This window comes from Salmo salar, chromosome 09 (genome assembly GCF_965601325.2).
Source record: "Salmo salar chromosome 09, fSalSal1, whole genome shotgun sequence".
In the NCBI taxonomy this organism is placed as follows: domain Eukaryota; kingdom Metazoa; phylum Chordata; class Actinopteri; order Salmoniformes; family Salmonidae; genus Salmo; species Salmo salar.
The window spans coordinates 5,187,570-5,214,221 of record NC_138299.1 but is presented as its reverse complement, the minus strand read 5'-3'; the positions used below and the strand labels follow the sequence as shown (position 1 = coordinate 5,214,221).

Below are 26,652 nucleotides of genomic sequence, written 5' to 3'. Positions count from 1 at the left end.
GAAATACGATGGCATTCCTAAAGTAGGCAAATAATTCGTAGGAAACAACTTTGCCATATTATTTCGTCAAATTTACTTTAGAGAGATGGCAATGTTGCCATTACCGAAAAAGTTCGTCAAAAATAGCTAGCATTGCTGATGTTTGCTAGCTAAAATAAAGTGGTCCCCTCAATCTTAGTTAGCTGGCTAACGTTCTACTGCATCTAAAGTCAATCTGGCAACATCACAATAATGACAAAAGGTTTTTCTACCAATCAGTTGCCTTCTTTTGAAACGTTATCGTGTTTCCAAGCCAAATCTGAGTTATATTGAGGTAGTTAGGTAGCTAGTTGGTTGCTAGCTAGCTAACCATAGCTATGCCAGTGATGATGGTAATAAAGATGATCAAAATATACATAACCAAATACATAACCAGCAGTCTATGGTCTAGCTACAGGTATACTCACCAACGAACTCCAACCACGTATTCCGCATGATGATTGGCTCCTTCGGTAGGGCATGCAAACCATAGTTGTTGGCAGTGCATCCTGCTGGAAGCATGCATTACATGGTCAATCCGAATAGGGCTTTTCAGTCTCAAATGGCCGTGATCTCTTGGACGCATTGGTTGGGGGGGCGATGAAACACAAGGCCCCATTCAATGAAGTGGATTTGCACGTAGAGCTTGGCAAAAGGGGGCATGATTTCTTGACATAATTGTAAAATCAAACCCAACCTTAATTTACTCTTTGTGAGGTTTTGAACTCAATTTTAGACGAGACTCACAAAAATTATCCTATTTACACTTCGTCAAATTTGAGACTATAATAAATGTTTCTGATTCATATAGACATAGGCCGTTTTCAAAATTATTCGTTGGTTTTTATGGGTAGTCACTCTTTAAGATTAACCAGCAGGTGTCTTGATAATAGAAAAATGCAGAGAGTCAGTGATTCCTGTGCCACATGCAATTGCTTTGGATATGTTCAAATACTGTTTTGATATTTCCACATGATCAATCCATAAATAATCTAGGCCTACATGCAATAGTATCTCTTGCACTTTTGAAAATGGTTTCACATGAGGCCTATTTCACACTAGGATAATAAATAAACAAGTTTTATTTTGATTACAGTGAAAGTATTCACATCCCTTGACATTCTTTTATGATACAGCCTGATTTTTAAATTGATTAAATTAAGATTTTTTTTTGTCATTGGCCTACACACAATACCCCATAATGCCATAATGAAAAATGTAGCATACGGGCTATAGTTCTGTATTTTGAAATGTACATACATTAACTTGATTGCTGACATGCAAACCATTTTGGGACTGTATCAACAATGGACTAATGAAACAAATACCAAAAGATCGTTGTCTTGTCTTAAGGGTAAAAAATGACCCGCCACTATGTTTAACAGCAGAGAAAACCTCCTAAATTATATTTTTTCAACTTGAAATTCAATGTATTTTCCTAGAGTGACCCCAACATTGGAAAAAGTTAAACATTGCCTTTGTTCCTATTTCCATGAAAGCTGTACACCACCAGGGTACAAAGGTTGTCTTAGGGTCATTTTTGACCTGGCTGTTATAAAATCCTTTACACACCACAAAAACCACAAAGACACACACACACACACACACACACACACACACACACACACACACACACACACACACACACAATGCGAAAGTGAGATTGTGTGCTACTGATTGAACTCACACAAAACTAAAACTTTCTTGTGCATGTGCAGCATCTCACCTCCACGACCCCACACATGACTCAAGTTTACAGACAAAATAAAATCAATTTCAGGCAAAATAAACATTTCTTGAAAGCATTGTTTACTAATGGGGAATGCAGTCAGAGGCTATATACTGTAGGTGCTGCAGATGACAGTCCCTCCAGTTCTCTCTTTGCTGAAGCCATGAGTGCACGTTTCAGTGGCCAACAGGTCATAGATTTAAAAAAAATTCAGATGTCCAGGAGAAACAAGAATGTGGTCCTCCTGAGCACACTGCACAAAATGGCTGTGATCAGTGATCATGAGGACAGGAAACGAGCCATCATCCTGGACTACAACCACAACAAAGGAGGCTTGGACAACCTGGACAAAGCGATTGGAACTTACAGCTGCAGGAGGATGACTGGTCATCTTCCATAACATCATTGATGTGTCCTCATACAATGCCTTCTTGATATGGAACAAGATCAACCCTACCTGAATGCCTGATAAGCGTTACAAGAGGGTGTTCCTGGAGCAGCTGGGAAAGGCACTTTTAACCACACACATTCAAAGAAGGGAGCGCCTCCCCCGCACAGCAGCCTCTGCAGCGCTTGTGAAAGCTGTTCAGGGGGCTGAATCTTGTTCTGATCCACCCGAGGCTGCAGCTGGGGCAGGCAAGAGGAAGAGATGCCAATTCTACCTCCCAAATGAGGACTGTAAAACATGTGAGAAATACATCTGCAAAGTCCATGCACACACACTTGCATACTGTCCTACATGTGCTAATTAAAGTTGATTGATTTATGTTCTTCACGTTTTTGTTTTGTATCAATTATCTCATTTTATTCTTATTTATTGTTGTTGTTTATACATCTCTTTGGGTGGGGGCAATGGTTAAAAAAATGGGAGAAGACTAGTATTTTGTAGTTGAATTCCTCATTGTACAAGTATATGAGAATATATCACTATGTTGCCAAAAAAGTTCAAGACTTATTGTTTCCCTTCAATAAAATGCATTCAAAACTACTTTATGCACATGTTTAATACTTTCTTAGGCTATACAAGTGCTATCTCTTGCTAAAAAATTTATGTTTACACCTATGCAGTAACTTTAGCAATAATAATAATAATAAACCTCTACTTTAGTAAAGAAAACAATTATGACAGGTGTGTTGTAAGAAAAAGGAGTGGTGTCCACTGATTAAATGCAGTCTTTCTGCATTGTGAAGAGCGAAAACCCAGATATTCACAAAGTTTGTTATGAATGACAGGTTGTTTCTTCATGCAAAATAGAATTAAGATTTAAAATTCAATTAAGCTGGTTTATTTTAGGGGTTTAGTGAAGGCGGGTTATTTTTTACCCTTAGGACAAGGGGAGTATACAAAATGTTAAGACTACACAAGGGTTAACATATTTTACTGCAGTGGGCTAAATCATGGTCACACAGTGTTTCTTGGTAGTCTTGCACAAATCTCTTTGTAACAAAAGTATACACCTCACACACATGGTTATGGGCTTTAAAAAAAGAAAGGGAAAGGGGGATACCTAGTCAGTTGTCCAACTGAATGTATTCAACTGAAATGTGTCCAGAATTGTCAGGTCAATGATGATTATCAGTTGGTCAAGGTCTTGATTTGAGAGATTATGTAAATTATCGCAGCAACAAAAGGGGTTAGTTGATATTATACAGTCTCCTTCTTACCTATATCGTGTGGTTTTCTGCTATAGGATCCCCTATACACTCCCAAAGCTAAACATAAGGGTTTAATTGATATTATTTGGTCTCCTTTCTTACCTATATTGTGTGGTTTTCTGCCATAGGGTCCACTATACACTCCCAAGGCCAAGCATTCACGGTCTGTCAGTTCACTCCTTGAGCTCTGAACAAAGAGCCAGCCTAGAGAGAAGAAGACAAATAATAAACAAGAACTGTAGGATAATTAGAAAAAATGAAATTACTGTATATTAACTGTCTGAAGAAGTGTTCCTAACAGCCATTACAACTTAAAAGTTCGGTCCAAGTACAAACCCAGTGAAGTATTGTACAACCACTCCAACTCAAATATTTGACTTGGGATCAGGTTGAAATGAAATACATATATGTTTGCGTTGAGCCATCTTTACCATTTTGGGTTTCAGTGATTATAATTCATAGCAGTAAGGTTTCATCTGCTTCTCAAACAAATATACTAGCCAGCAGTACTGTATCATTTTAGTCAATAACATTTTTGCAACGTAAGCTTAACTTCCAGAACATTCGAGACGTGTAGTCCACTTGTCACTCCAATCTCATTTTCATTAGCGTAGCCTCTTCTGTAGCTTGTCTACTATGTGTCTGCCTATCCCTGTTCTCTCTCCTCTGCACAGGCCATACAAACGCTCCACACCGCGTGGCCGCTGCCACTCTAACCCAGCGCGCACGACCCACGTGGAGTTCCAGGTCTCCGGCAGCCTCTGGAACTGCCGGTCTGCGGCCAACAAGGCTGAGTTCATCTCAGCCTATGTTACCCTCCAGTCCCTAGACTTCCTGGCGCTGACGGAAACATGGATCACCACAGATAACACTGCTACTCCTACTGCTCTCTCCTCGTCTGACTACGTGTTCTCGCATACCCCTAGAGCATCGAGCCAGCGGGGTGGTGGCACTGGAATCCTCATCTCTCCCAAGTGGACATTCTCTCTTTCTCCCCTGACCCATCTGTCTATCTCCTCATTTGAATTCCATGCTGTCACAGTTACCAGCCCTTTCAAGCTTAACATCCTTATCATTTATCGCCCTCCAGGTTCCCTTGGAGAGTTCATCAATGAGCTTGACGCCTTGATAAGTTCCTTTCCTGAGGATGGCTCACCTCTCACAGTTCTGGGTGACTTTAACCTCCCCACGTCTACCTTCGACTCATTCCTCTCTGCCTCCTTCTTTCCACTCCTCTCCTCTTTCGACCTCACCCTCTCACCTTCCCCCCCTACTCACAAGGCAGGCAATACGCTTGACCTCATCTTTACTAGATGCTGTTCTTCCACTAATCTCATTGCAACTCCCCTCCAAGTCTCCGACCACTACCTTGTATCCTTTTCCCTCTCGCTCTCATCCAACACTTCTCACTCTCCCCCTACTCGGATGGTATTGCGCCGTCCCAACCTTAGCTCTTTCTCTCCCGCTACTCTCTCCTCTTCCATCCTATCATCTCTTCCCTCTGCTCAAACCTTCTCCAACCTATCTCCTGATTCTGCCTCCTCAACCCTCCTCTCCTCCCTCTCTGCATCCTTTGATTTCCTCTGTCCCCTATCCTCCAGGCCGGCTCGGTCCTCCCCTCCTGCTCCGTGGCTCGACGACTCACTGCGAGCTCACAGAACAGGGCTCCGGGCAGCCGAGCGGAAATGGAGGAAAACTCGCCTCCCTGCGGACCTGGCATCCTTTCACTCCCTCCTCTCTACATTTTCCTCTTCTGTCTCTGCTGCTAAAGCCACTTTCTACCACTCTAAACTCCAAGCATCTGCCTCTAACCCTAGGAAGCTCTTTGCTACCTTCTCCTCCCTCCTGAATCCTCCTCCCCCTCCCCCCCTCCTCCCTCTCTGCGGATGACTTCGTCAACCATTTTGAAAAGAAGGTTGACGACATCCGATCCTCGTTTGCTAAGTCAAACGACACTGCTGGTCCTGCTCACACTGCCCTACCCTGTGCTTTGACCTCTTTCTCCCCTCTCTCTCCAGATGAAATCTCGCGTCTTGTGACGGCCGGCCGCCCAACAACCTGCCCACTTGACCCTATCCCCTCCTCTCTTCTCCAGACCATTTCCGGAGACCTTCTCCCCTACCTCACCTCGCTCATCAACGCATCCTTGACCGCTGGCTACGTCCCTTCCGTCTTCAAGAGAGCGAGAGTTGCACCCCTTCTGAAAAAACCTACACTCGATCCCTCCGATGTCAACAACTACAGACCAGTATCCCTTCTTTCCTTTCTCTCCAAAACTCTTGAACGTGCCGTCCTTGGCCAGCTCTCTTGCTATCTCTCTCAGAATGACCTTCTTGATCCTAATCAGTCAGGTTTCAAGACTGGGCATTCAACTGAGACTGCTCTTCTCTGTGTCACGGAGGCTCTCCGCACTGCTAAAGCTAACTCTCTCTCCTCTGCTCTCATCCTTCTAGACCTATCTGCTGCCTTTGATACCGTGAACCATCAGATCCTCCTCTCCACCCTCTCCGAGCTGGGCATCTCCGGCACCGCGCACGCTTGGATTGCGTCCTACCTGACAGGTCGCTCCTACCAGGTGGCGTGGCGAGAATCTGTCTCCGCACCACGTGCTCTCACCACTGGTGTACCCCAGGGCTCTGTTCTTGGCCCACTCCTATTCTCGCTATACACCAAGTCACTTGGCTCTGTCATATCCTCACATGGTCTCTCATATCATTGCTATGCAGATGACACACAATTAATCTTCTCCTTTCCCCCTTCTGACAACCAGGTGGCGAATCGCATCTCTGCATGTCTGGCAGACATATCAGTGTGGATGACGGATCACCACCTCAAGCTGAACCTCGGCAAGACGGAGCTGCTCTTCCTCCCGGGGAAGGACTGCCCGTTCCATGATCTCGCCATCACGGTTGACAACTCCCTTGTGTCCTCCTCCCAGAGTGCTAAGAGCCTTGGCGTGACCCTGGACAACACCCTGTCATTCTCCACCAACATCAAGGCGGTGACCCGATCCTGTAGGTTCATGCTCTACAACATTCGCAGAGTACGACCCTGCCTCACACAGGAAGCGGCGCAGGTCCTAATCCAGGCACTTGTCATCTCCCGTCTGGATTATTGCAACTCGCTGTTGGCTGGGCTCCCTGCCTGTGCCATTAAACCCCTACAACTCATCCAGAACGCCGCAGCCCGTCTGGTGTTCAACCTTCCCAAGTTCTCTCACGTCACCCCGCTCCTCCGCTCTCTCCACTGGCTTCCAGTCGAAGCTCGCATCCGCTACAAGACCATGGTGCTTGCCTACGGAGCTGTGAGGGGAACGGCACCTCCGTACCTTCAGGCTCTGATCAGGCCCTACACCCAAACAAGGGCACTCCGTTCATCCACCTCTGGCCTGCTCGCCTCCCTACCTCTGAGGAAGCACAGTTCCCGCTCAGCCCAGTCAAAACTGTTCGCTGCTCTGGCACCCCAATGGTGGAACAAGCTCCCTCACGACGCCAGGACAGCGGAGTCAAACACCACCTTCCAGAGACACCTGAAACCCCACCTCTTCAAGGAATACCTGGGATAGGATAAAGTAATCCTTCTAACCCCCCCCCTTAAAAGATTTAGATGCACTATTGTAAAGTGGTTGTTCCACTGGATATTATAGGTGAATGCACCAATTTGTAAGTCGCTCTGGATAAGAGCGTCTGCTAAATGACTAAAATGTAAAATGTAAATGTACTACAATCCCCTTAAACCAGGGTGTAGGAGGAAGGACAGGTTACTTTGGTTTACGGAAAATTATTGAAATAGCACACAGCAGGGGTATTTACGTAATGCCACAGTTCCTTAATGACATTATGATCTCAGAAATACCTTTTTTCTCAATCCAAATCTTCTTAAAGCCTGTTTCACAGAAGCTGTGTTGTAATAAATGCATATTACGATGACTGTAATGAAGAGTCTTTTTTGTTTGCTTGTTTCTTTGTTTGCATGTGTGTGTGTGTCTTCATCCCTCTTTTAGGATTAAGTAGGACAGGAAAGGTGGTACAACATGTATAATTCATTATTAAATGCCCACACCAGCAGAAATCCACTTTTTCGAGCTGGCCAGAGATGTTGAACAAGAATTTACACCAATAGATCATAATTTTAGTAAAAGTATGATATATTTGGCCTTGAAGTGGGAAATGTGTGGAAATCCGTGTCTTTTCCTATGAGATGACGTGCAAATTGTTTTCAGCCTACGTTTCGTTTCAGGGCTGGGTTTTATTGTAATGGTACCACCCACAAGCATGGCATTGTTTATTAATCAGAAGCAGCTGCAAAGTTCTTCCTCTTTGCAATTTAGCTGAGACAAACAGCCTTGCATTCCATTGGCTGCCTGAGCCATGGAGCAAATGAAAATAAAGGGTTCCAACGTATGTTTTTGTGCCACTTTTTTACCAGGAAATTATCATAATCCATTGGCTCATTTGTCTATTTTCTCTTTTTTTTTAGATAGTCTGTATTATATACACTACATGACCAAAAGTATGTGGACACATCCTCGTCGAACATCTCATTCCAAAATCATGGGCATTAATATGGAGTTGGTACCCCTTTGCTGCTTTAACATCCTCCACTCTTCTGGGAAGGCTTTCCACTAGATGTTGGAACATTGCCGTGGGGACTTGCTTCCATTCAGCCACAAGAGCATTAGTGAGGTTGGGCACTGATGTTGGGCGATTAGGACTGGCGTGCAGTCTGCGTTCCAATTAATCCAAAAGGTATTCGATGGGGTTGAGGTCAGGGCTCTGGTGCAAGCCAATCAAGTCATTCCACAACAATCTCAACAAACCATTTTTGTCACTTCATGAGGTTGGAGTAATAACATGTTCAACTAGGACATTGGCTCAAATCTAGGTTGTGCCTTTTGATTTCGAGAAAATTAACAACTAAGGAATTATTTTTCACTTCTCTCATTGACTTCTCAAACCCCAGCCTTGTCTGCTTGGCCTGTTTCTCAAGCGTTCTCTCGCGATGTTGCACCTCTGGGTTTAGAAACTCTGGGGTAACAGTATTGAATTCTGGGTAATCCACAGCAGATCTATGGAGAATTGTTGTGGGTGAGTTGAAAGTTGAATGGTCCTGGGATAGAAAACGTCATAAAATGGTCACAAAATCCATATTTTGTGTCATACATTAGCGATGTATGTTATTAGTAACTACTGTTGTTTATTTGTCGTCAAATAAGCCAGTCTTTATATGTTAATTACCAAATCTAAGAATGTTGTTTCCATGTGGGTTTTATGCTGGCTAAGGTTGCCCCTTTGTAACTAAAACAATGTATCTTCTTTAGGTGTGCTGTTAATATCCTTTCGACGACTGAACATAGGAGGCATATGTACTGAGATATGAGCAAATGAAGCTCTATTATAGAGTTAGGAAGCAAGCCTGATGAACCAAACCACTATCTTTCTGATCATAACAACAGATTTCATCACTGCTGCAGACAAATTGAATATGATCTTTCCAGGATTACTTTTCATCAGTTAGAACTCAGACAAATTTAGTCGATGTGTTTTGTTTCATTTCATTCCCACCAATTGAGATTCTGCCCCTTTTTTGAGATTCTGCCCCTTTATATGTATAATCACTAGAACATTTATAGACATTTAGATTTTCTTTGTGTTAGTATATTATACACCAGATCTATGGAGAATCGTTGTTGGAGTCCTGTTAATATCCATTTGACGACAGAACATTCATCGATACTGTGCATCATGAGCAAGTCATTGTAGCCTATCATTTCACTTTTTATTTTATTAGGATCCCCATTAGCTATTGCTGAAGCAGCAGCTACTCTTCCAAGGGTCCACACCTAACATAAAACATTACAAAATACATTACAAAAAACATTACAAAATTCAGAACATCAATAGAACATCACTTCCTTGTGAGAACCATGAGCACGGGCTGACTTGGCTTTGCTGTACTGCAGCCGAAGTCTGCCAGCAGCCTACCTACCAAAGGTTGCACCGTGTCCATTACCATGGAGAAAAATGCATCTATTTCCCAAACCTTTCATTAGATATCCATATTACCGGAGCTTCATCTTATTCTTTATAACTATTTATATGGTGGCTGCAATTTATGGAAGATGCCAAAACTTTACAGATAACAATACTCAATACATGTCGAAGTCAAAGAAGCTTTCATTAAATGCTTATGACAAATCCAGATCCAGAACCAGCCATAGCCTAGCCAGCAGGCTAATCTTTAGAATACAGTGTATAAAAAAGAAATGCAACAACAACAGACAACATTAGCTAGATAGATAAGGTTAGCAAGCTAACTACACTGACAGCTGTCAGTGCCCTATTTGTTGATTCTCCAGTCCAAGTGGAAATAATTTTTTGGACGTGGAACTTTAACCTCTCTAGGGTAGGTGGCACCAAATCGTCCCACCTTCGTAACAGCCAGTGTAATCCCGTGGCGCGTCATTCAAAAACCTCAAAAATGCAAAAACTTCAATTTTTCAAACATATGACTATTTTACACCATTTTAAAGACAAGACTCTCGTTAATCTAACCACACTGTCCGATTTCAAAAAGGCTTTACAACGAAAGCAAAACATTAGATTATGTCAGCAGAGTACCCAGCCAGAAATAATCAGACACCCATTTTTCAAGCTAGCATATAATGTCACATAAACCCAAACCACAGCTAAATGCAGCACTAACCTTTGATGATCTTCATCAGATGACAACCCTAGGACATTATGTTATACAATACATGCATGTTTTGTTCAATCAAGTTCATATTTATATCAAAAACCAGCTTTTTACATTAGCATGTGACTAGCATGTGACAAGCATTCCCACCGAACACTGCCGGTGAATTTACTAAATTACTCACGATAAACGTTCACAAAAAGCATAACTATTATTTTAAGAATTATAGATACAGAACTCCTCTATGCACTCGATATGTCCGATTTTAAAATAGCTTTTCGGTGAAAGCACATTTTGCAATATTCTCAGTAGATAGCCCGGCATCACAGGGCTAGCTATTTAGACACCCAGCAAGTTTAGCACTCACCAAAGTCAGATTTACTATAAGAAAAATGTTATTACCTTTGCTGTCTTCGTCAGAATGCACTCCCAGGACTTCTACTTCAATAACAAATGTTGGTTTGGTTCAAAATAATCCATACTTATATCCAAACAGCGGCGTTTTGTTCGTGCGTTCAAGACACTATCCGAAAGGGTAAATAAGGGTGACGAGCATGGCGCAATTCGTGACAAAAAAAATCTAAATATTCCATTACCGTACTTCAAAGCATGTCAACCGCTGTTTAAAATAAATTTTTATGCAATTTTTCTCATAAAAAAGCGATAATATTCCGACCGGGAATCTGCGTTTAGGTAAACAGACGAAAGAAAATAAAGCATTCGGTCGACTCGGGCACGCGCCTAAGCCCATAGTACTCTGATCGGCCACTTGCCAAAAGCGATAATGTGTTTCAGCCAGAGCCTGCCTCGATATCGTTCAGCTTTTTCCCGGGCTCTGAGAGCCTATGGGAGCCGTAGGAAGTGTCACGTTAGAGCAAAGATCCTCAGTCTTCAATAAAAAGAGCCAAGATGAAACCCAACTTGTCAGACAGGCCACTTCCTGCATGGAATCTTCTCAGGTTTTGGCCTGCCATTTGAGTTCTGTTATACTCACAGACACCATTCAAACAGTTTTAGAAACTTTAGGGTGTTTTCTATCCAAAGCCAATAATTATATGCATATTCTAGTTACTGGGCAGGAGTAGTAACCAGATTAAATCGGGTACGTTTTTTATCCGGCCGTGTCAATACTGCCCCCTAGCCCTAACAGGTTAACCTCTTACATCTAGACGTTCCGCTAGCGGAACACCTGCTCCATTATCCAATGATGGGCGTGGCGCAAAATACAAACTCCTCTAAAATACAAAAACTTCCATTTTTCAAACATATGACTATTTCACAGCATTTTAAAGATAAGACTCTCCTTTATCTAACCACACTGTCCGATTTCAAAAAGGCTTTACAACGAAAACAGAGACAAGAAGAACGACACCTTGTCAGACAGGCCACTTCCTGCCTGAAACCTTGTCAGGTTTTTGCCTGCCAAATGAGTTCTGTTATACTCACAGACACCATTCAAACAGTTTTAGAAACTTTAGGGTGTTTTCTATCCATATGTAATAAGTATATGCATATTCTAGTTACTGGGTAGGAGTGGTAACCAGATTAAATCGGGCACGTTTTTTATCCAGCCGTGAAAATACTGCCCCCTAGCCATAACAGGTTAATATAAATCTTCGTAAAACTTGTTGTCACGCCTACTCCCGCTCCCTCTCTCCAGCGCTCGACTTCACCGGTCTACTAACCACCGGCCCTGGCAACCATTATTACGCACACGTGCTCCCCATCATTACGCACACCGGGACATCATCACCTTTATTACCTTACCTTTATTTAGCCCTCAGTAGCCTGTCATCAGGCAATATTGGTTTGTTTTCATGTTCAGTACGCATCTCCTGTTTCGTTCATGGGCCTTGCATCATTATTATTACGCTCTCCTTCTGCACCTGCTCCTGACTCCCTACGTATACGAGACAGAATATTACCTCGCAATATGGAAGAAGTAGAGAAAACAAAACATCTTCCAGAGGCTCAAGAAACAGGGTAATCTACTCCACCAACACCACGACCAGCTGGCACAACTGGATACAGCCATGGAGGAGGTTCTCTGCGTTCTCCACAGCCTCGACACCACCAGAGAGGGTCTCCATACTCCTATCAGAGGCCTACTACCATATGTCATCACAATGAGCCAGTCCCCCAGCCTACCCAGCTGTCCGCCTAGGTCAGTGATGCCCGACTGTCCGTTCCGTAGAAGTATGACCGTACTCCATCAAAATGCCGTTGCTCCCTACACCAGTACGCCCTCTATTTCGCACATCAGACGGGAGCTCCCACCACTGAAAGGTTGCCACGGTAATTTCCCTGCTGACCGGGCGGGCGTTCAAGGGGACTAATGCCGTCTGGGAAAGAGGAGGAGCTGGGTTCCTATGAGAGGTTTATGGCTCTGTTCAGGGGCATCTTTGACCATTCTCCAGAGGGCAGAGAGGGAGATGAGCGACTTCTCCAACTCCTGCAGGGTGCCCAGACTGCTGCGGTGTACGCCCTCACCTTTCAGATTGTGGCAATCTCCAGCGGATGGAATGAGTCGGCGCTCCGCAATCTCTTTCGGAGAGGACTGTGCAAAGAGGTCAAGACGGAGTTGGCATGTGATGCCAACCTATCCTTGGATGCACTCATCGTGATGGCCATCCGTCTGGATAACCTTCTTCGGGAGTGCCAGTGCCCACCTCGCCACTCGCCTCCCTCTTTGGCTGCCTTGAGGCAGAGCCTGAACCCATGGAGATAGGGGCCACTCACCTCTCCCATGCAGAGTGGTGTCGCTGGAGACTGCTGGGGCTAAGTTCCAGGAGGGGCACCAGCTTTAGCGGTGTCCGGTGTGTCCAAACCCGGGGTTCACTAGGGCAGAGGGGCGGCCCTGTGATCTCCCAGCGTAGGCATGAGTATTCCATCATCATGGTTTTCCACCAAACCCTTTCTGATTCCAATTTCACTGGCCGGCAGTCCCTCAGGTGTTGTCTCTACAGCTCAACTGGACTCTGGTGCCGCAGGGAATTTCATTCTTCAGGCCATCGCCTCCTCCCTGGACATAACTTCTTACCCGTTCTCCTCTCCTTTTGCGGTCCAAGCCCTGGATAAGCGACCACTGGGATCCGTCACAATCACGCACATGACAGCACCACTCACCCTCACCATGGGACTCATGCACCAGGAAAGCCTTCCTCATCATCACCTCACCCGTACACAAAGTCATCCTTGACCTCCCGTGGCCTCAACGTCATAACCCCACCATCACCTGGTCGAGGATGAGAATCACCGCCTGGGGACCAGGATGCCAGAAGACCTGCTTTCCCGTAACCTGTGGTTCCACACCGGTTGAGAGACCTGTAAGTGCCCTCCAGCCCATCAATCGGTCCTCCCGTATCGTTGGCCCTGTGTTTTGGAACGTACACTACCGTTCAAAAGTTTGGGGCACTTAGATATGTCCTTGTTTAGGAAATAAACATTTTTTGTCCATTAAAATAACATCAAATTGATCAAAAATACAGTGTAGACATTGTTAATGTTGTAAATGACTATTGTAGGAGAAACAGACGCCTCACAAGTCCTCAACTGGCAGCTTCATTAAATAGTACTCGCAAAACACCAGTCTCAACGTCAACAGTGAAGTGGCGACTCCAGGATGCTGGCCTTCTAGGCAGAGTTGCAAAGAAAAAGCCATATCTGAGACTGGCCAATAAAAATAAAAGATTAAGATGGGTAAAAGAACACAGACACTGGACAGAGGAACTCTGCCTAGAAGGCCAGCATCACTGTTGACGTTGAGACTGGTGTTTTGCGGGTACTATTTAATGAAGCTGCCAGTTGAGGACTTGTGAGGCATCTGTTTCTCAAACTAGACACTCTAATGTACTTGTCCTCTTGCTCAGTTGTGCACTGGGGCCTCCCACTCCTCTTTCTATTCTGGTTAGAGCCAGTTTGGGCAGTTTTGTTGAGGGAGTAGTACACAGCGTTGTACGAAATCTTCAGTTTCTTGGCAATTTCTCGCATGGAATAGCCTTCATTTCTCAGAACAAGAATAGTCTGAGTTTCAGAAGAAAATTCTTTGTTTCTGGCCAATTTGAGCCAGTAATCGAACCCAGAAATCCTGATGCTTCAGACTAGTCTAAAGAAGGACTGTTTTATTGCTTCTTTAATCAGAACAACAGTTTTCAACTGTGCTAACATAATTGCAAATTGGTTTTCTGATGATCAATTAGCCTTTTAAAATGCTTTTAAAATGCTAAATTGGTGCCCATTATCAGCAACCATCACTCTTGTGTTCCAATGGCACGTTGTGTTACAACGTGCCATTGGAACACAAGAGTGATGGTTGCTGATAATGGGCCTCTTTACGCCTATGTATATACTCCATAAGAAAATCTGCCATTTCCAGCTACAATAGTCATTTACAACATTACCAATGTCTACACTGTATTTCTGATCAATTTGATGTTATTTTAATGGACAAAACAAGGACATTCTAAGCGGCCCCAAACTTTTGAACGGTAGTGTAGATGTGGACATTCGCCAGGCTCTGGAGAGGGAACCCTCTCCTGCTACCTGCCCTGAAGAACGCATCTATGTCCCCACGGGGGTAAAAGATTGACTGTCGACCTGGGCACACACATACAGAGATATCTTTTGAGATATCTTTTGTTCGAGGCATGGTTCACATCAGGCAATGCTTCTTGTGAATAGCAAACTCAAATCTGGCTCTCCACTAGGAATCTCCCGCTTGCCCTGCCAGAAGCTGAGCCCCCGTTTTGTGGGGCCCTTCATGGTCTTTCGGAGGGTCAATGAGGTAACATACTGTTTACAACTCCCCACAAACGACCATATCTTGCCCTCTTTTCATGTTTCCCTTCTCAATGTGGTTCCTGATCCCCTGGACGATGCCGTCCTCTGCGACACCCCTCCGCCTCCTCTGGACATCGATGCTTATGCTGTCAGGTTCCTACTGGACCCCTGATGTTGTGGTGGTTGGCTCCAGTACCTGGTGGACTGGGAGGGGTACTGCCCAGAGGAGTGCTGTTGGGTTCTGGCGGCCGGCGACCGACATCCCAACATTGTCTGTGATTTCCATCTCCCCCATCCGGACCGGCTCGGTCCTCGCCCTTGGAGCCGTCCTTCTGGCCGGCGTCGTCCTGTGGATGTCACGCCTACTCCCGCTTCCTCTCTTCAGTGCTCGACGTCACTGGTCTACTAACCACTTGCAACCACTATTACACATATCAGCTCCCCATTATTACGCACACCTCGACCTCATCATCGCCTTGATTACTTTCCCTTTATTTAGCCCTCAGTAGCCTCACTCAACAGGCAGTATTGGTTTGTTTTCCAGTTCAGTAAGCATCTCCTGTTCTATTAATTTGCCTTGCATCATTGTTATTAAAATATCCTTCTGCACCTGCTTCCTGACTCCCTGCATATACGATACATTTGTTATAAGCTTATAAGACTCCCTTATAACGTCTTAATATCATCTCATAATGATCCTGACTGAATTTTTTTTTTTTTTTTTACATCCGGCAAATTCAAATGTGGATGTGGAAGTCAGTAGTACATTGGCTATTGAAAGCAGTTAGCTTTACTCAATCTACCCTTATATAAAATATATAGCCTACTTTATTGCTCCCTTTGTGTAGATTCGTTATCATGGTTTGCACTCTCCCTCTCTTGATCATTAGTTTCAATAGTTTCATGTGTTAATGTCACATGCACAAGTACAGAGAAATGCCTTTCTTACAAGCTGCAAACCCAACAATGCAATAGTCATTATCAAAGTAGCACTAAAAATAACATAAGGTCGATCAAAAACACACGAGAATTAAAAACAAGAACACGAGAAAGTAAGAAGCGCTCTCTTTGTCTCCTTGTTATACATGAAATCAATCGCACTATCCTCGCTTTTCTCACATACACACAAGAGACTCGTGATCCACCTCACTCTCTCAGTTCAGATCCACCCATCTCTGACTCTGTGACACATGAACCGGGAAAGATTAATTGGTTATTCTCTTTCTCCCCCTCCATCTGTCTAAGACTCCCTCCCTCTCTCCCTGCAGAGTAGGCTGACTTGAAGATGGTCGTTGGCAGCACATTTCCATTGATGCTATGAATTCTGTTGCAGATCTTTCTCCACATTGTTTTCCTATCGACCAAGGGACCTACAGAAGAAAGATCTAAGGCTCTATTCATGGGAGCCCCCTCCTAATCGGCTTGCTGTCAATCACACATTTTTTACATTTTACATTTTAGTCATTTAGCAGACGCTCTTATCCAGAGCGACTTACAAATTGGTGCATTCACCTAAATATCCAGTAGAACAACCACTTTACAATAGTGCATCTTCACACACCTTCACAACATCAACACCGAAGACAGTAAGCCCATCCAAGAGACCCAACGTATGTCGAGTAAACACTCCTTGCGGTGAATATTTAATGCCTTCATGAAAGCTAAAATGTGACAAGTTAAAATTGATGAACATGATAAAATTCGTATCATTGTCTAAATCCAGACTTTAACAGATTTTGTAGTTTCTGGAAAAAACACAATAATCTGGGCGCTCTCCGATTGCAATAAGATATTCATCATAATACAATCTTCGCTTACTGGAATGTGAAGGGATATCGACTCATAACAAAAGAGTCAATTAACGTCTCACTTTCATTAACCACCTTCATTAGGCTAATTCAATTTCTATTTGCAATCACATTCAATCAAAGGAACCAATCCACTAGGTACATTTTTTGTGGAAGATTAAGATCAATATGTTTTTGTAGACGGTATATATAACAGAGCTTTCTGACACTGCAATGGAGATCACAGCCCAACAAACCTAGTTTACAGACTCAGTGTGCTCACCATGTTGGAGATTTTCATCGGAGAAACTGAGTCTGAGGAACACCCTGAACTGAGATTCAAAAAACAAATAGAAGTTGCTCAGCTATCTGGTCACAGCAAAAACACTCTCATAATAGTCTAGTAGCCCTCCGTAACCTTTCCCAAGGTATTCAATAATCTCGAAAGTCTGGTTATTGTAAGGTTATGTTTCTTCAATTATTGAGCAGAAATGGCACAGAGGTAGAGCTTTTAGACATGTATTTTTTTATTTGAAAGTTTGGATATATTTTTACCAAAAAAAGATATGGGGGATTGGAAATTATGCAGACAATTACATTGATGGAAGCAACAAAAAAAGGCCCGTTGTTCCAAGTTTAAATGACTGTTCATATCATGTTGCCTCTGTAGGAATAAATAAATACAGCTGTAATGAATTGAATTAAATTGACACCCTTATAGTTCATGTTGGAGGGTTCAAGTATTGGAGTCTGGAAGTAGAGCATGAAAATCTGAAACACACATAGCGAACACATTACTTATATTCCACAGTAATACTAGGGCAATTATCCAATGAATTGCAGCCTATGATTTATTTATCTTGGCTCCCTCTAGAATTGCATGCTGTGGCATTTAAAAAAGACATTAAACTGAAATAAAATACTGAAACTTAAAACCCATAATAATAAATGAAAAAAAGGCCTGTTCTGCATTACTGTAATATAATGAGCAATATTACAAAGAAAAACAATGGGACACAAATATCAAACTTACATGCCTGTCACAGGCGTCGGTTTGAACAGACCAAGGCGCAGCGTGTATAGTGCTCATCTTCTTTTATTTTGAGTGAACACTTGAACAAAATAACCAAACGACAAACAACAGTTCCGTAAGGTACAACGACTATACGGAAACAACCACCCACAAAACCCAAAGGAAAACAGGCTGCCAATCAGAGACAACGACACCTGCCTCTGATTGGAAACCATACTCAGCCAAACCTGGAAAATGAAACATAGAAAATGAAAACTAGAACACATTCCCCTAGAAACCAACAAACCCCAAAACACACAAAACAACCCCCCTGCCACGCCCTGACCATTCTACTATGGCAAATGACCCTTTTACCTGGTCAGGACGTGACAATGCCATAAAAAATGGAAGGTGAAATTGTTGTCTGAGACAAGATTGTTGGTCAAACCACTGGTATCATCTGACACGAGTACAAAGAGCAGGCTTCTAATGCAGCATGATATTAAATGAGCTAATGTCTTCTCCAACGACATCATATCAATAACCAACATCACATTCATGTGCATTGTTTTACACATAGCATTGCATCATCAGCAAGTACTTATACAATTTCCAGTGTCCTTGTTTCTACAATCTGAGAATGGGAAGAAAGGCCCAATGCAATCAAAAACCAGATTTTCCTGTGTTTTATATATTTCCACACTATGAGGTTGGAATAATACTGTGAAATGTAAAAATTATAATAATGCCTTTTTAGTGTAAGAGCTATTTGAAAAGACCCTTTGAAATTTAAACCTGTTTTGGTGGGAGTTTTTGCCTGCTATGGTGACTTCACTATGCGGTAAATTACTATAATAGTAGTTCCAAACCTCTGCCAATAACAGCACATGTTCTGTTTTCCCCTCCCCACTCAAACCACTCCCAGACAGTACAAGCAAAATTCTTGCTTGAGAAATTGCTCTTTCTTAAGAACCTATTTTTGACCATTTTAATTGAAAACAATCACAGTAAGGTACTTAATTGTTGCCCAGAAATGATTTGATATTGAGATAAAAATGGCTGCATTGGACCTTTAACATCCCCCCCCCTACCCCCCCCCCCCCCCCCCCACACACACACACACACACACACACACACACACAACTAGTGCTGAGTGATTAGCGATTAGAGTTTTTTGAGGTCAGTTCAATTTCGATTTGGCTTATTATTATTTTTTCATTAAATGCACTATGCATTATGTGGGTTGAATACTGTAACAACACAGAATAAAACAATTAACAAAAGTCCCATGATAGTAGTGACTTTCCATTGCTGCTTATCACTTATCAACCATAATTTATTCACGTCACTTAAATAAATAAATAAATAAATGTATTAAAGTAAACTAGGCAAGTCAGTTAAGAATAAATTCTTATTTAAAATGACAACCTAGGAACTGCCTTGCTCAGGGGCAGAACAACAGATTTTTACCTTGTTAGCTCGGGGATTCGATCCACCAACCTTTCGGTTACTGGCCCAAAGCTCTAACCGCTAGGCTACCTGCCGCCCCAGCCACCCCTTATTTCATTCCAAGTCATCTCTATAGAGCTGCTGCCTATGGTGTTAGACAAAATCACTATTTTAGTAGTTCTTCAAAGTACATTAGGCATACTTTTATGACTGCTGAATACAAACTATCGATCACTTGCATTCGGAAAGTATTCAGACCCCTTGACTTTTCCACATTCTGTTACGTTACAGCTATATTACGGATTAAATTTAAAAAATGGTATCATCAATCTACACATAATACCAAAGCCAAAACAGGTTTTTAGAAATGTTTGCAAATTTATAAAAAAAATATAAAACAGAAATACCTTATTTACATAAGTATTCAGAACCTTTGCTATGAGACTCGAAATTGAGCTCAGGTCCATCCTGGTGTCACCCTGATATGTTTCACCTGTCTTTGTGCTTGTCTCCACCCCCCTCTAGGTGTCACCCATCTTCCCCATTATCCCCTGTGTATTTATACCTGTGTTCTCTGTTTGTCTGTGGCCAGTTTGTTTTGTTTCGTGAAACCTACCAGCATTTGTTCCCCGGCTCCTGTCTGTTTCTTGCTCCTGTTTTCTAGTCCTCCCTAGTTTTGACCATTCTGCCTGCTCTGACCCTGAGCCTGCCATTCTATACCCTGCCCCACTTCACTGGATTATTGACCCCTGCCTGCTCTGACCCTGAGACTGCTTGCCATTCTGGACCTTTTGCACCCTATCTGGATTACTGACCTCTGCCTGCAATTGACCTGTAGTTTGCCCTGTACTAGAAATAAACTTTTCTTCTTCTGCATCTGGGTCATACCTGAAACCTGGTTCCATTGATCATCCTTGAGATGTTTCTACAATTTGATTGGAGTGACCTATGGTCAATTATATTGATTTGGAAAGGCACACACCTGTCTATATAAGGTCCCACAGTTGACGGTGCATGTCAGAGCAAAAACCAAGCCACAGAGTTCCTCTGTGGAGATGGGAGAACCTTCCAGAAGGCCTTTATGGTAGAGTGGGCAGACAGAAACCATTCCTCAGTAAAAGGCACATGAAAGCCCGCTTGGAGTTTGCCAAAAGGCACCTAAAGGACTCTGACCATGAGAAACAAGATTCTCTGGTCTGATGAAACAAAGATTCAACTCTTTGGCCTGAATGCCAAGCGTCACGTCTGTAGGAAACCTGGCACCATCCTTACGGTGAAGCATGTTGGTGGCAGCATCATGCTGTGGGGATGTTTTTCAGTGGCAGGGACTGAGAGACTAGTCAGGATTGAGGGAAAGATGAATGGAGCAAAGTACAGAGAGATCCTTGATGAAAACCTGCTACAAAGCACTCAGAACCTCAGCCTGGGGCTAAGGTTCACCTTCCAACAGGACAACGTCATACCCAAGAAGACTCAAGGCTATAATCGCTGTCAAATGTGCTTCATTAAGTACTGCGTAAAGGGTCTGAATGCTTATGTAAATGTAATATATATATATATTTTTTAAGAATTCTAAAAAACTGTTTTTGCTTTGTTATTATGGGGTATTGTGTGTAGATTGATGAGGGTGTCACGGTTGTCGTACTGGAGAGAAGACCAAGGCGCAGCGGGTTGCATGTTCATCATGATCATTTATTCCAAACACGTGAACACGAAAAAAACTATAAACAAAAGAGAATGACAGACCGACAGTTTTACAGGCTAGGTACTCACGTATAGCAGTGCAAAATCACCTACCCACGAAACACAAAGACAAACACACCCCACTATATAGGACTCCCAATCAAAGGCAACTCAACACACCTGCCTTCAATTGAGAGTCCAACCCCAATTAACTAGACATAGACACACAGACATAGACCAGTGACAAACCCCATAAACATACAACAACTCCCCTCTGCCACGTCCTGACCAAACTACAATAACCAAATATAATCTATACTGGTCAGGACGTGACAGAGGGGAGTTGTTGTATGTTTATGGGGTTTTGTAATAAGGCTGCAATGTAACAAAATGTGAAAAAAAGCCAAGGGGTCTGAATACTTTCCGAATGCACTGTAGATCATGTACTCTAAGGCTCTAAAATAAACTTCTTTCCATTGCTCTCGATCACACTTTCTATCTTCCCCCAGTATCCATGTGTGCTCCGCACAGACCGGCGCTCAATGCTATATGGTTATTGTAGTTTGTTTAGCGCAGAAAATGGCAATTAGGTAGAATATTGGTCTGTTGGAAACAATGACTCCCTACTACATCATACAGTTAAGGCTTGATATTTTTTATCTCTCCAGAAACTGCACATCGAGCTCACAAAAGAAAAGAAAACAAACCGAAGTCAGTCAATTAGTTAAAAAAAAACTAAGAATACCCAACATTTTGGTTAATCACGCCGCACTTCACATACACCAACACAATCTCCACAAACACACACAGCTCATCCTCAGTCGTGGTGGGTATAACAGCTTACTTTCCACATGCTGCCCCTCTACATGCATTACAAAGCCTTAAACTTTAGCAGGCATGAGACATCAGACGTGGGCCGGATGGGTCCCAATGACATCCAGTCCTCCTTACGACCACCTCGCACACGGCAGCCTCCCGCCGAGATGTCTAATCACACTTTTCACAAGGGTAGTTCAAGTGTCTGCTGGTATGGGCTTATCGAATCCACACACGTTGTCATTACTCACTCCTTGTGGTTTCCCTCCATGTCCACTTATCTTATGGCCGTGCACTTCACAGAGCTGGGCTGTGAAATACTTCCCTGTCCCTTTACCCGTTAGTAATGCACTTCATACAGCGAGAGTGGAATTGCAGGGTATGTGTTTGGAGTATAATGTCTAGGCTTTTAAACTATTCTGTCAATGTTAGTCCTACAGAAACGTTTCTAGTTGTTGTACTTCTGTATGTTGATGTGAAGGACAATGACTTATATCACAATTTGATTGAGTCTGCCTGGATTAACACATGGAGACTTTTGGGACTATTCCATTGGTTTTATTGCAACAATCTCAATTAAGTGCCACTTAAGTATTTGTAAAAAATAAATAAATCCTATTTGGACCCAGGTCTGCTCAATAACTTTGATAATTTATCCCCTGAGGCACAGGTGTCAAACTCCTTCCACAGAGGGCCGAGTGCGCCATCGACACTTGGCCCACCATGGAATGATTTTGACATCCCTGCCTTGAGGAGACAATTCTATACAGATAAACACTCATTATAAAAATTATCATAATGTGCTTTGAAGCATAATACAACTTCCAAAACACTTCTGCAAACTAATTCCCATTCAAATGGAGTGTCTGGGTGAAGTAGGCCACCCTGAACATGAAATGACATCTTCACCTGGTGTGATGATCACACCTGGTTCAACACAGCCCTATAGTGATCGGTCGCTAACTAACACCAGCTAGCGGCTTAGCCGTGCCAAGGGAATGAGTAGACCGCTCACAATGGCTGATGCTTCCCTCCATCCACTGACCAGTGCAGTGCTGACTCTGCTCTTTCCCGGTTCATGTGTCACAGAGAAAGATCGAGGCACTGCCAGTGGACGGCAAGAAAGGTCACCATTATAAAGCCATTGGGAATGCTGCCTGGAGACCTTATTAATCCTGCTGTGCTGAAACTTGATGATCTTATAACGAAAGTCTGTATCAGGGGAGTATTGAGCAACACTATCTATTCCCAAAGAACATGGTCTCTGGCATGACACCGCATCAGTTTCGGATTTGGAATAGCGTGGCCTGCATGGTGTTATTGAAATTGGATGCATTACAACAGGCAACGTCGGAGTCATTTTTCATACGAGTGGTTGAATACGTATTATCGTAAGCATCAGTAATAAATTCTGTGTTTTAAGTCCGGTAGAGAGGGGTAAGTTTAAGACTTCACATTCACTATTCTCAAATCAAATCAAATGGTATTGGTCACATATACATGGTTAGCAGATGTTAACGCGAGTGTAGCGAAGTGCTTGTGCTTCTAGTTCCGACAGTGCAGTAATATCGAACAAGTAATCTAACAATTCCACAACAACTACCTAATACACACAAATCTAAAGGGATGGAATAAGAATATGCACATATAAATATATGGATGAGCGATGGCCCGAGCAGCATAGACAAGATGCAATAGATGGTATAAGATACAGTATAAACATATGAGATGAGTAATGTAAGATATGTAAACATTATAAAAGTGGCATTATTTAAAGTGACTAGCGTTCCATGTATTAAAGTGGCCAATGATTTGAGTCTGTATGTAGGCAGCAGCCTCTCTGTGTTAGTGATGGCTGTTTAACAGTCTGATGGCCTTGAGATAGAAGCTGTTTTTCAGTCTCTCGGTCCCAGCTTTGACGCACCTGTACTGACCTCGCCTTCTGGATGGTAGCAGGGTGAACAGGCAATGCCTCGGGTGGTTGTTGATCTTTTTGGCCTTCCTGTTAGATTGGGTGCTGTAGGTGTCCTGGATGGGAGGTAGTTTGCCCCCGGTGATGCATTGTGCAGACCGCACCACCCTCTGGAGAGCTTTGTGGTTGAGGGCGTTGCAGTTGACGTACCATGTGGTGATACAGCCTGACAGGATGCTCTCAATTGTGCATCTGTAAAAGTTTGTCAGGGTTTTAGGTGACAAGCCAAATTTCTTCAGTCTCCTGAGATTGAAGAGGCACTGTTGTGCCTTCTTCACCACACTGTCTGTGTGGGTGGACCATTTCAGTTTGTCTGTGATATGTACGCCGAGGAACTTTCCACCTTCTCCACTACTGTCCCATCGATGTGGATAGGGTGGTAGAGCATGCTGTTTGCAACGCCAGGGTTGTGGGTTCGATTCCCACGAGGGACCAGTACGGGAAAAAAATGTATGAAATGTATGCATTCACTACTGTAAGTAATGTAAATGTAAATGTAAAAAATGTTGTGCTGCCTCTGCTGTTTCCTGTCCACGATCATCTCCTCTGTTTTGTTGACATTGAGTGAGAGGTTGTTTTCCTGATACCACACTCCGGGTGCCCTCACCACCTCCCTGTACCACACTCCGAGTGCCCTCACCTCCTCCCTGTAGGCTGTCTCGTTGTTGATGTTAATCAAGCCCACTACTGTTGTGTCGTCTGCAAATTTGATGATTGAGTTGGAGGCGTGCATGGCCACGCAGTCATGGGTGAACACGGAGTACAGGATGGGGCTGAGCATGCACCCTTGTGGGGCCCCAGTGTTGAGGGTCAGCGAAGTGGAGATGTTGTTTCCTACGTTCACCACCTGGGGTCGGCCTGTCAGAAAGCCCAGGACCCAATTGCACAGGGCGGGGTTGAGACTGTCAGGATTCACCTAGGGGTCATGATTTGGGGCTGTACAAATGTTTGATGTATTAGAATAATTGATTATGCTTATGTTATATTAATAGAAGGGAAGGGGTTATAAGACCCCTCCCTCCTTACATTTATAGGGTTTTAGACTACGGATTAACAATATATATATTCATTGTAGAAGTTTATTATTGTTCTACAGTTGTATTTTAGTTCTCTCTCTCTCTCTGCCTCATTATAAAGAGGCCCTTCTTAGAAATGTGTGACTTAGACAGAACTCTGCAGGGTAGTGAAGGAGATAAGACTTGGCAAACATTCCACAATAAATCAACTTTGGGGGAGGGGACATTTACTGCTAAGTGTTTAGCTAACAATAATGGCCCTGTTTATACAGCTTTGTAGGCATGGTTTTGGTCCCAGGAGTAGAGGATGATGACGTAGGCAGTGACATCACCAGGGCGTGACTTAGGGTTTAATAAAACAATTGGAGACCTTTTGTTTGATGCAGAACTTACTCAGCAACATTCGTGCTATGTTCCTGTTTGTCAACATCTGCAATTGCATTAATAAAGGGTTTTGAATGATTTAATTAAAGATATTGTCATAATGCTAATTTCACCAATGAGTAACTGATTGATAAGGACACGAGGAAACGAACCCTAACAAGACCCAGGGCCTCAAGCTTAATGATGAGCTCGGGGTTGAAAGTTGAGCTGTAGTCAATGAACAGCATTCTTACATAGGTATTCGTCTTTTCCAGATGGGATAGGGCAGTGTGCAGTGTGATGGCGATTGCATCGTCTGTGGATCTATTGGGGCGGTATGCAAACTGAAGTGGGTCTAGGGTGGTAGGTAAGGTGGAGGTGATATGATTCTTGACTAGTCTTTCAAAGCATGATGACAGAAGTGAGTGCTACGAGGCGATAGTCATGAAGTTCAGTTATCTTTGCCTTCTTGGGTACAGGAACAATGGTGGCCATCTTGAAGCATATGGGGACAGCAGACTGGGACAGGGAGCGATTGAATATGTCCGTAAACAGCCAGCTGGTCTGTACTTGCTCTGAGGACGCGGCTAGGGATGCCGTCTGGGCCAGTAGCCTTGCGAGGGTTAACTTGTTTAAATGTCTTACTCACGTCGGCCCCGGAGAGGGAGAGGAGGGGCCGCAGTCCTTGGTAGCGGGCCTTGTCGGTGGCACTGTATTATCCTCAAAGCGGGCAAAGAAGGTGTTTAGCTTGTCTGGAAGCAAGATGTCGGTGTCCGTGACATGGTTGGTTTTATATTTGTAGTACGTAACGGCCTGTAGATCCTGCCACATACTTCTCGTGTCTGAGCTGTTGAATTGGGAATCCACTTTGTCCCTATACCGACATTTCGCTTGTTTGATTGCCTTGCGGAGGGAATAACTACACTGTTTATATTCGGCCATATTCCCAGTCATCTTTCCATGCTTAAATGCGGTGGGTCGCGCTTTCAGTTTTGCGCGAATGCGCTCCTGTTTTATGAAAAAAAAGGTGTTTTAGCCAAAATGTGAATTCTGGAGTCTTTCTGTATGTTATAAAGATATTACACTGGAATGATTCTTAGGAATACATCTCTACACATTAGTGTTCACTCTATTATTTGTTATTTACTCTACTATTATAACATGCACCACTGGTAGCTTTGTGCGATTGTGCTTTACATTAGAAAACAGAACATTCTGTAAAAAATACCTTTTTATCATTCATAGGTTCTGGACAAACAAACAAAGCAAGATTGAGGCGGCAGAGTAAGACGATGTGTCATCCCGTAAAAAGCCCAGCTTCCCCTCCAAGTCCATACTGTTCCTACACTGAGGGGACTTCTTCCTTGCCGCTGTAGCTCAAGGCTTAGCTTAGCATTCGATGCTATCAATAAGAAAATAACATTGTTGTCCCAATATTTATGAATGCCTCAGGATGCTACATATTTACTGCAGTCACAGTTAATAAAAACTATTTGGATGCTCCAAACAGGCACAGGTCAATCAGTCACAATAGATAAGAATATGATTTTGAAGTGCATTTTTGTCACGGATTCTATTCATGCATTTGTAATGCACTGGCGCGACAATTCAACCAACAATGCAAAGCCAAAACATTACCCTGTTTACACCTTCAGCAAGCAAGGTGAGTGTGCTCG

The 26,652-nt window shown here is 43.2% G+C and overlaps 1 protein-coding gene across 1 annotated transcript in view; it reads right to left on the bottom strand.

Annotated features, from left to right (window-relative positions):
• LOC106610601 (leucine-rich repeat and fibronectin type-III domain-containing protein 2) overlaps nucleotides 1–26,652 on the bottom strand; it is a 226,610-nt gene that overhangs the window by 65,533 nt on the left and 134,425 nt on the right. Inside the window, exon 3 of the mRNA XM_014210003.3 lies at nucleotides 3,506–3,607. The gene's annotated coding sequence lies outside the window, so the exon portion shown is untranslated. The remainder of the gene's footprint in view (nucleotides 1–3,505; nucleotides 3,608–26,652) is intronic.